Source organism: Phaethon lepturus, unplaced genomic scaffold, assembly GCF_000687285.1.
Source record: "Phaethon lepturus isolate BGI_N335 unplaced genomic scaffold, ASM68728v1 scaffold18046, whole genome shotgun sequence".
Lineage (NCBI taxonomy): Eukaryota > Metazoa > Chordata > Aves > Phaethontiformes > Phaethontidae > Phaethon > Phaethon lepturus.
In genome coordinates, this window is record NW_010544342.1 from 1 (window position 1) to 9,784 (window position 9,784).

At 43.2% G+C, this 9,784-nt stretch overlaps 1 long non-coding RNA gene across 1 annotated transcript; it reads left to right on the forward strand.

Moving 5' to 3' along the window:
- Window positions 1-340: 340 nt before the first annotated feature.
- Window positions 341-3,281, forward strand: LOC104622011. The gene is made up of 2 exons (XR_738048.1): window positions 341-401; window positions 2,357-3,281. It is a non-coding gene; the product is annotated as an uncharacterized LOC104622011 (long non-coding RNA).
- The last annotated feature ends 6,503 nt before the right edge of the window (window positions 3,282-9,784 follow it).

Below are 9,784 nucleotides of genomic sequence, written 5' to 3' on the forward strand. Positions count from 1 at the left end.
CTGAACTGTATTTGCAAGACTGTAGCTTTGGCCATACTTCTAAAATACTTTGAAGCTTGACTGCATGGGGGGTGGAACAGTCAGCTCCATAGTGAATATGAGTACTATTTCATGTAGCACCTGCTCTCATTGCAAACAAAAATGCAAACTTAAATATTTCTTGTTGAAAAGATCCATGACAATGTGAATTTAGTTCTTAACTGTATGTTTTAATACTGAAAACGCAAACTTTTAGTTTACTTGACATTCAACAAACTAAACTGTGGAAAATTGCTGCTCTCTGCTCTATGCTGTAGTTTGCAAAAATGCAAAGTAAGAGAGAACTGTATTTTCTCCACAGTTTTTCTCCGTGGAATCCAGCTATACATGATGAAGCTAGAGAGAAGATGTTGAGTCAAAAGGTATGCATGAAGTCCAGATTCTGCCTATAGTTAAGGGTTTATGCCTGATAAGGGAAGAAAGGTTCTCTGTCTCGTTGTGATGAACATGTACTAGACAGACCTTATTCCACCCCTCTTTTGGATCAGCAGGTGTGCTGAAACTGATTTGCTCTCCTAACAAAGCAGTTATGTCACTGTTCTCACTTCAGTGTGTTAAGCAATTACTCATTTAGCCAGCTAGAAAGCTTTGTTAGTACAATTGTTGGAACACTTGGCAGATTTTTTTGTTGTTGTTGTTGAGGGGTGGAAGGGAGAGAAGAAGGGGAAAGATGATTTGCTGACTGCCTGTTAGCTTCTCCTGCACTTGTCATGGCCATTACTACTTCTGCATAACCTGGCAGTGCCCAACTTCTTGTTCTCTTCTGTTGAGAGACCTTTCATTAATGAATCTAAAGCTTCAGGGCTTGCTTCTCATTCCCAACTTATGAAGCAGCACATCTTTGGAGATGCAGGTCAATTTCTTTTTAAGTGAAAACTAACATCTTTGGTAACTATTGCATGTATGGTACTTGAGTTGCTTGGGTAGTTTGTTGACAGCAGGAATGGCCAAACTTCTGTGCCGTAGGAGATTTTTTCCAAAATGTCAGTGTAGCTGAGAACGTTCTTTTCCTTCTCTGTAAAAAGAAGTTCTCTAATCCTGTATCCTGTCTTTCCCTCCTTCTGCAACCCTGGATCCACGGTGTATTACCCTTGTAATTCCTATGCCTTGGGAAACAACTAAGCCATTCTAGAACTGAAACCCAGGAAAGGCTGTGATGTCCCAGTTCCCTGCTGAGCATGTGGGTTTTGCTAAAAGATGACCTGTGTGCAGCATGTGATTTGTGGTACACTGCCAGGCTCAAGCCTAATTGATCCCTCTTGTTTCCTGCTATCTGATGTGTTCTGGCAATTCTGTCATGCAGTGTCACCTCTTACACAAAACATGGGGAGGGACAAAAGAAGTGCAGGTTCAGTTTTCTTACTGACGTAATTTACTTTTGTCAGGCAAAAGGCTTCCCATAGTATGACAAAGTCTACTCACATAATTATCCCTTTCTAGAACTTGATGCGTCATGCCAGGTTTGATGTAGTTGGCATACAGATGATCTGATGAGCCTATAGCAGCGTGGAGGCAGGGCTAGTTCCTGGTATGCAAAAAAAAGATGCAATCTGTTCTGTTTCTTTGACCTGCTAGAGTAGGTATCTAATTTACTAATCTTCTTAAACTACTGTAAGTCTGCAGATGCTTGAAGTTGCACCTTTCTCCCTCAACTTGAAGTTTGGGGCGTTTTTTTTGGTGGTGTTTTTTTTTTTTTTGGTCTCTTAAATTCCTAAATTGCAATAGCCAGCCTCAAATGTTTGTTGCACTGTGTTGGGTAGAAATAGTTACTGTTCAAGCATTTCGCTATGATAAATGCTCAGGGAAGGGAAGGACCATCATTGGAAAGCAGTGGAAAAACTCCATTGTATAGCAAAGGTATCAGTTGCTACTTTGCCACGTTAATTTGCGTTCAGAAGCTGTCAGCGGGATGGGGTGCTCCTCCACAGTATGCCCAGCATCGCAGGGTAGTATGCCACGATTATAACGTCAGGGTAATGACAGAAATGTTCTGATTTGGATTGACGCTTCTCTCTGTAGAACCAAGGAATTTGGCCAAGAGTGGTGCTGGGCCACGGCCTTCAAGCAAAAGGCACTATTCCAAGAGTATCTGTTAATATTTATGGTACGACGGGGTAGCAGTACATGAACGAAGTCATTAAAACTCTCCTGTAATGTCAGGGTAGTTCTATGGATGCCACACACATTCACAGAAATTGGAGCATTCTAGCTAATGAATTCTCTTATGCTTGTATTTGCCAAAGGTAAAATGGATGGGGAGGGACTTCAGTGGGTTTAGGGTATCTAACAATTCTGACTTTAACTTTCTTCTACCTAGAAGAAGCCAGAGGATCAGCACTGCAAAAGCACGCATGTTTCTGGCCTGTCATGGGTAAAGCCTGGCTCAGTTCAGCCTTTCAGCAAAGAAGAGAAGACGATGCCTACTTAGCCCTTCTGGACTATGGTGCACAAAACACTTTCTGTGGGTGGAGGGAATGTAATGGAGGGAGAAACAGCAAAGCAGCAGTTTCCTTCTTCACTATGGATTAGTAGAAACTGAATGGTAGCAGTGACTCCAGTAGACCTGTTCGGTGGATTATTGACTCTTAATGTTTTACATATGCATTAGGTTTTAAAGGCTTGCCTGGAGTTTGGAAGTCTCTCTTGAACACTGCAGTACTTCTACCTGACAACTGTCTAGGGTGGGTAATTCCTCAGGGCTCTGAAATGCCTGGAGGATTTGGGTTGGTTTTTAAGCTTTTATTTTTTCCCTCCAGGAATAGCAATGTTTTTTAAAATCTTAAATTACTGGCAGAAATATTAGCATTGGAAATATGATGCCAGAGGTAAGCTGTGTTCATGTAAACTAATATAGCAGAGTTAAACACTATATTTAATGGTTTTAAATACTTCGGTTTCTATTGTAAATATATTAGGATTTGAAATTGTAAATAGACGGTTCATTGACTCCATTTAGCACTTTCCAGAGGTAAAGCTGGGGATAATGTATGATGTATTATTGATTTGTAAATGGATATTGTCACTAAAGCGCACATTAGTCTGACAGGGTGAAAGCAGAATGTCAGGCTTGTTGGACTTTGTAATTACATAAACACTAAAATCAAAGCTTTTAACGGTGGTCTCTTAAGCAAATAAAATCTTAGAGGATTTTAGATTCCCTAGGTGTCTAGGGGATTATGTAGTATAGCTTGACTAATGTGTGTTAATAGTGACATGTTAAAATAAAAAGAAACCATGATCTAGCTTTTGTCCCTCTGTTTGTCTATGTTGTAGACATGTAGCAAAGACTGGAACCGGGATGGAAGCACCTGGCTACATACGTACTTTGCTGCATAGGTGTTCGGGATGTTAATGGGCTAACAGGATGTCCTGAAGAGACGTGTTAAATTCTGTTCCACGTGCAGGAAAACCTTACTAAAGCATGTGTGAACTCGGGACAGAATCTTCCACTTTTCACAGGAGTCTTCCTAGTGTCATAGCCTAGTGTAATGCCTTATTCTTGCCCAAGAGGAATTTCCTGTCAAAACCTGTGATGTTAACCCTTTACAGCTGGGCTGCATTTTCTTTGGCTTCTCATACCTCTGCTGGTGGTTTTGTATTACTAATGCAAACCTTATGTAACAAGTAGTAGCGACTTCATATATAAATGGGACATGGTGTTTGGGGAGGGTGGGGAGCGGTGTGGTGTTTTGTTTATTGTCATGTAATAACCTTTCCCTGTTCCCTTTGAAAACAACTTCTTAGCCCTCACGTAAATAGACAAAAGACTTCACACGTAATATGCAATCGTATATCAACTGATTAATTCAATGGACTGTTAAGGATGACTTGAGTGGGTTCTGTGCAGCACTTAACATTGTATAAATTAAGTACTTATTCTGTTTTAGGTAGTGTTGAGATATAAATGCATGATGTTGCTTCAGACCTTTTAAAGCTTCTGCCTTTGCGATGCAGCGGTTTCCTGGGGCTGCCTGGAGTGTCTCTAGTACTACTGGAATTCCTCCTTAGACAGAAGGACGCAGAGGGTATGCGGGGAGCAAGGATCCTCCTCTTTAAGGCAGAGAAGGAAGTGTATCCAAAGGTGCATTTCTTGGCACTACTCCTTCCCCTTTAACTCCCTGTATCTTATAAAGTGTCTGTTACAGGACTGAGGTTCTGGACTAAATGCTACAGTGTTCTTTCTGAACCTTAGTATGTCCGTTTATACTCAGTGCAATAAGAGTAATCTAATTTAGAGTGGCTCCTTCCTAAACAAATTCAAGTTTAAAGTAAGAGGAATTCTACGCCTAAGTTACCAAAGCCAGTGCTTCTGAACAAGCTATTTGCAACGGCTTTCTGAAAGCTCTTGCTAGCTCTGTATACGTGAGGTATGGGTCTCTCTAAACGGAAGACTCTGGTCACGTGAACTAGTACGGCAGGTTTAAACATACTGAGTGGCTTTAAATGCGCTGGGGTGTTTTTTATTGTACGCTGTATTTAAAGTAGTGGTTGAGTGCAGATCTTCTAAAGGGATACTTTTGCCAAGGCGAGGCAATCACTGGGTGAGATGCCTGTGACTTGGTATGATGCTGTAGGGCAATTAGCTCAGAGTAAACTCAGTTCCTACTGTCTTCAATGCAAATCTGTCTTCCCTAGTTCAGAGCTCAAAGCTCAATCCAACTTTGTTATGAGGCTGAGATGATGTGCTAAGGCAGTGGTATTTAAAAATGGATAGGGAAATCTAGAGCAAACGTGCAGTCTTCAAGTGGCTCTCTGAAGTTTGCTGCTGGTATGTTTTCAGACCATTGCAAAGTCATTACTAGAATAATTCTGTGTATTTCCCCTACGTCGGTATTGCCATGTCATCCCCAGAGAAGCTAATCACAAACAATCCCGCACTGTGATATATCCGTAACTAGAACAAAGCCAACAGACTTGGTGTAGGATGTTTTGCTGTTTGAGTCTTGAAGCAGTGGCTACTGTTAGGAGAAGCACTAGATCTGTTTCTACAGCAACACTGGAAACCAGCAAGAGAACGTCAAACTAAATGTTGCTTTCTTGCTAGCAGTGGTGGCTTGTTGGAGCAAAAGGTTCAACTCCAAACCTCAAAATAAACCTATGCAAATAATGGATTGGAGATTTTTGTGGTGGTTTCTCTTTTTTCCCATTCCCACCCCTTGGGAAGGAAGGAGTGGGGGAAGGTTTAGGGCTTGCAAGAACTTTGCTCTTAAGTATTTTTTTGAAAAAACATGTCACATCAGAAGCAAACTGTTAAGTCCTGTCTTCAGGTCAAAAACTTTGAGGAGAGTGCAAAATTCTGAATTGGCACTTGGATTTTGTGTACCCTTTCCTGTAGTAGGAACATTCTACCTCTTTATTTAAAGATGGTTTTTCTAACGTTGTTTTTGCATTCTTTATCTTGCATGCTAAAGCTAATTGTGAGAACAGGACTGGGATGGCAGATAGCTGTAACCCTTTGATTTTTTTTTTTTTTTCCCCGTGTGTCAGTATAGAAAAGAAGCAAAAACCTGTGGATCTTGGAAGAAGGCGAGTTTTTTCTCTCTGCTGTTCCTGTTGCCAGCTCTGTGATGACATGTGCAGAAAGACTTTCTGTCCTTCCCTCTCTTCCTTACCCGCCACAGGAAAGCAAAAGGAAGCAGAAACCTTCTGGAGCAGTTGTGTAGTGCCAGAGCTGTTTCTCGAAAAGCTAGTGAGTAACAGTGACAGAGCATGAGAACGTGTGTGTGTGTGTGTGCGCGCGCGCGCATGTGGTTTTCTTCCTATGTGAGGATAACTGGAATGAATATCTGGGCACCTGGCCCTTTCCTGCTCCAGTCCTTCTGATTGGATGAGCTTTATGAAACTACTGCCAGCGTAAGACAGGGGTTTGAAACTTAATTTTTTAGTCTTTCAAAGCGAAGAATGTCATTCTTACTCTGTACTGTTGACCACACAAGCTGTCTGGCCCACCTCTGCCAGCGAGAGGGAAATCCTGTGGGCCGGGAGGCTGTGCATGCCTACTCTCGAGTGCGGTGTGTTCCCTGAGGTGGCGCGTTAAGTGTGTGCAGGCAGCACCTGTGGCAGCTCCGCAGCAAGCTCCGGGCTTCATCTCCCAGCATGGATGTGGTTGCTTCGCCCTGGGATCTTTGCTGAAGGGGTCGAAGACCATGTCCACCCCTCGTGGAAAAGGGTGAGTGATCTCGCTGCTGAGGGAGGGAGGGAGGGAGGGGGGGGGGGGGGGGGGGGGGGGAGCCACTCTCAGAGAGGCAGTAGTGGGGAATCGGTGTCTTGCTCAGCCTCCCTCTTGTACCAGAAGAAAAGCTCATAGGTAGTGCAGGGCAGGGCTGTAACAGTGGCTGTAGTGTGGGACGTCCGTTGTTTTCTATCTCAAGTACTTCTGAAATACTCTACTCTGTACAAGTGGAGGCTGCTTGAACGGCCATTTTGTAGAAGCGAAGGCCTGCGTGCTTGTGCACATAGGGTTGAAGAAGGGAACTGGCCAAAGATCTTTTGTTCTCAAAGGTGTGCTTAGGTTGTTGGGCTCATTTTGCTTTTTGCATGCTTGCAGTTCTGTGGATCTGAAGGCAGTGCACATGGGGAACAGCCTTTCTCTGCGTAGCTGGGGCAGGAGTTCAGCTGCTCGTTCAGTCTGGTTTAGATCCCTGCAATCCTTTTAGATATCTTTCTTGAGATCTCTTGTTTAGTGCTGTGCCTTGCAATTTGTATGGTTAGGAAGGGAATGTGCAGCTTGCACCCTCCTCAGCACTTTCTGCCCATGGAAAGGGGTGGACGTGTGGCGTAACATACCTAGGAGCGCTTGCAGCAGCCGCAGCTTAAATCACACTACTTCTGGGAGTGACTGACAACTGCTTGACAACTAGCTTAATACTTGGGAAATGTTTCTTTTGTTGCACTCTTACCTTTTTCTTGCTTCTTGTGCAGCTGATTGCTATTTAAAAAAAAAAAAAATCCTTCATATGGTGTTTCTGGCTTTTGTTATTTGCATGCTAGGGAACAGATTTCTGATAATCCTAAATATGTGTTTGTTCGATTCCACTCCATCTTCCATGTCATCTGCCACTGGTTGTTCACCTTTCTAACAAATTCATGGTTTTGACTCGGGCATGACCCTGCTATTGAGCAGCTTGCTTTCAGTAGCCCTTTTCTGCTAGGGAGGTCTCTAGAATGGGGTTCAGCATAGTAACGTGGTGTTGGACTTGTAAAAACTTGTGAGAGAAACAGCCAGCTTCCTTGTAACTCAGTACAAAGGGAAGAGAGGTGGCCCTGTGTCACGTTCCTTGGGCAGCTGTCTCTCCTGTATGGCATTCGGGCCCCCGTTAGCAGGGGTTTGTTCGGGTGTGTTTCGGACATCTGGCAGGTTAAGAGGAATTGCAAGTGCCTTGGAGTTGCCAAATGCCTGTTTTGAGTTTGCAGTAGAAAAACAGGAACGGAGGAACTGACCTGAAAGCTGAGCATGTATTGCCTGGAAAGCGGTGATGTGGTTTTTTCAAGGGCTAGTGTACCGGCCTGGGGTGTGGCAAGTAAAACGCTGTGAACATTAATTCTGTTGCTGCTGTTATTTCTCTTGCACTTTTCTGGGGAAGGCTGAAATGGAAATAGAAATGCTTCAGACTTAGCATTAGAGAAGTTCAAAGGACTCTTGTGTGAAGCAGAAAACAGGCCTAGCATTGTGACTGAGCATGGTGTACAGAACTAGAGCGTGAAATGGGAACGTGGTGGGTCCTCTTTGGTTGGTTTTTATGATTGTTCAGACGCCTTTGTAATAAATCAGTGACTTGAGAACGTCCGTAGTCACTTAGGTGCAGGACTTGCGTAGAAGTTTAATCCCTTCTAATCTTGGGATGCCCTTTCATCCCCGCTGCGGCAGGTGCAGCGCGGGCCTTGACTCCTCCTGCTGTACAACGCAGAAGAGCGACCGTATCCCCACGCTGGCTGATGGAGGGGAGCTAAACATGGAGCCAGCTCTGGTAGTGGTTACCCAGTGTCTATTGGTCCGACTTGCTGGGGTTTAGAAAACACCACAGTGAAAGATGGGTAAAGACAGTGACGTAGTAAAAATGATGGTTAGTGGAGTAAGTCTTGTTTATCTTTTGAGCTGTTATGCACAGCTGTACGTCTGGTGAGTAGGTTGGAATGCGCTGAGCTAAATCCATGCTAATAGCAGTTTGCGGAAAATAAAGTAATTTTATTTAATTTCAAGACTGCTGAATTTTGTTTAGCTTAGAATGAAGAGTCTGAATTTTTTTCTTTTTTTTTTTTTTTTAGATTGACAAAGGGGAGAGAACACTGTGACTACGTCTTCTGTGATGGGATTTGGGCATTATAAGAAGCTGTTCCAGGGGCAAGGTAGGTGAATGAGTACTGAAACGATACCACTGAAATTGAACCCTTTCTCCTGAATTTAGCTGTCACCTTTCTTTCCTAGTGTGGGTATATCATTTAAGGAAAAGTTAACTGAAATCCTAAATTTAAGTCAGTCCCTGCCAATACTTTGACAAAGTGGCATTTTTGAATATCACCTTTGCAATTCTGAGCTCCGTAAGGAATATTTCAGAAAGAGAAACGTCAGTTATGCCATAGCAGTTGTAAACAGGTAACTGGCACTTGGTCTACATGATCATCGTTGGGCCCTTCCAACGGAGCTGTTCTATTCCAGCTCTTGAAAGACATGCTCTGAAACTACTAGAGATTTTTTTTTTAAAAGTATGTTTACGTACGGGATTTTTTTCCCTTTTTGGAACACCTCTGGTGAAGTATCTGGTTTTAGCATTTGTTTCAAAGCGTAAACTACAAATTGTACCCCCATGTTGTTATTCATGACAGGGTTACTAAACAACTTGGTTTCAGAAAGGGGTGGAAGCAACAGAAGCTGATGAAACTTATTCAGGGGAAAGCCGTACGGACTCAGCTGTAACAGTACAGGACCTGGTGCCAGTGGCCAAACCCACCCTTAGCAGCTTACTGAAGCTCTTGGAGATTTCCCTAGTTCAATTGTGCATGTGAGGACATAGGCTAGTATGTACAAAACTAATTCTGCTTTCTTTGGCTCAAAATGTGCCGTCTTGTCTTAAAAGCTCCCGCAAGGAAGACAGAGCAGCCTGCTTTTGTTTGAGGGTCCTCTTCTGCTCAGGCCGAGCCAGCCCTCCTCTTCCTCGGGGAAGAGGAGCTGTAGCAGGAGCCCTGGGCTGCGCTGGAGTGACTCCTGGTGAAGGCAGCCCTGCTCCAGTTCCGACAGAGCAACGGGGGAAACGCATCTAGAACAAACTCGATGCCTGGATGGGGGCAGAAGCAAAACCTTTCCTTGGTGTGTGACTTCTTTTTAATTTTCTTTTAAACCACTAATTGCAAGGTCAGGCTGCAGTTAGTTCTTGCCATCATGTATAGCACCTGCCCTGTGGGCCCGGCTATGCGATCATTTCCGTACCCGTCAACCCGAGTGTTTGAGAGCTACTGCCTGGTTTTAGCTTTGCGCGTATAGTGCTTTTTTTCATATGAGAACATAAAATTGGGAGTTTATAAATTCTTTATTGAAAAATACACTTGCAATATTTTCATACAAAGTAATGTAAATGGTACAGAGTAACAAGAATTGTCTGACAATTTCATAAATATTTTTACAGGAACACCTACACAATTTCTCGACTTCAGCCTTTTTGTTATGCAGGTAAGAGTGAAAGATGCTTATTTTATTTACTTTACAGTGGAATCAAGTCCTAAATTTTCCCATTATTCAGAGGAGCAGGAA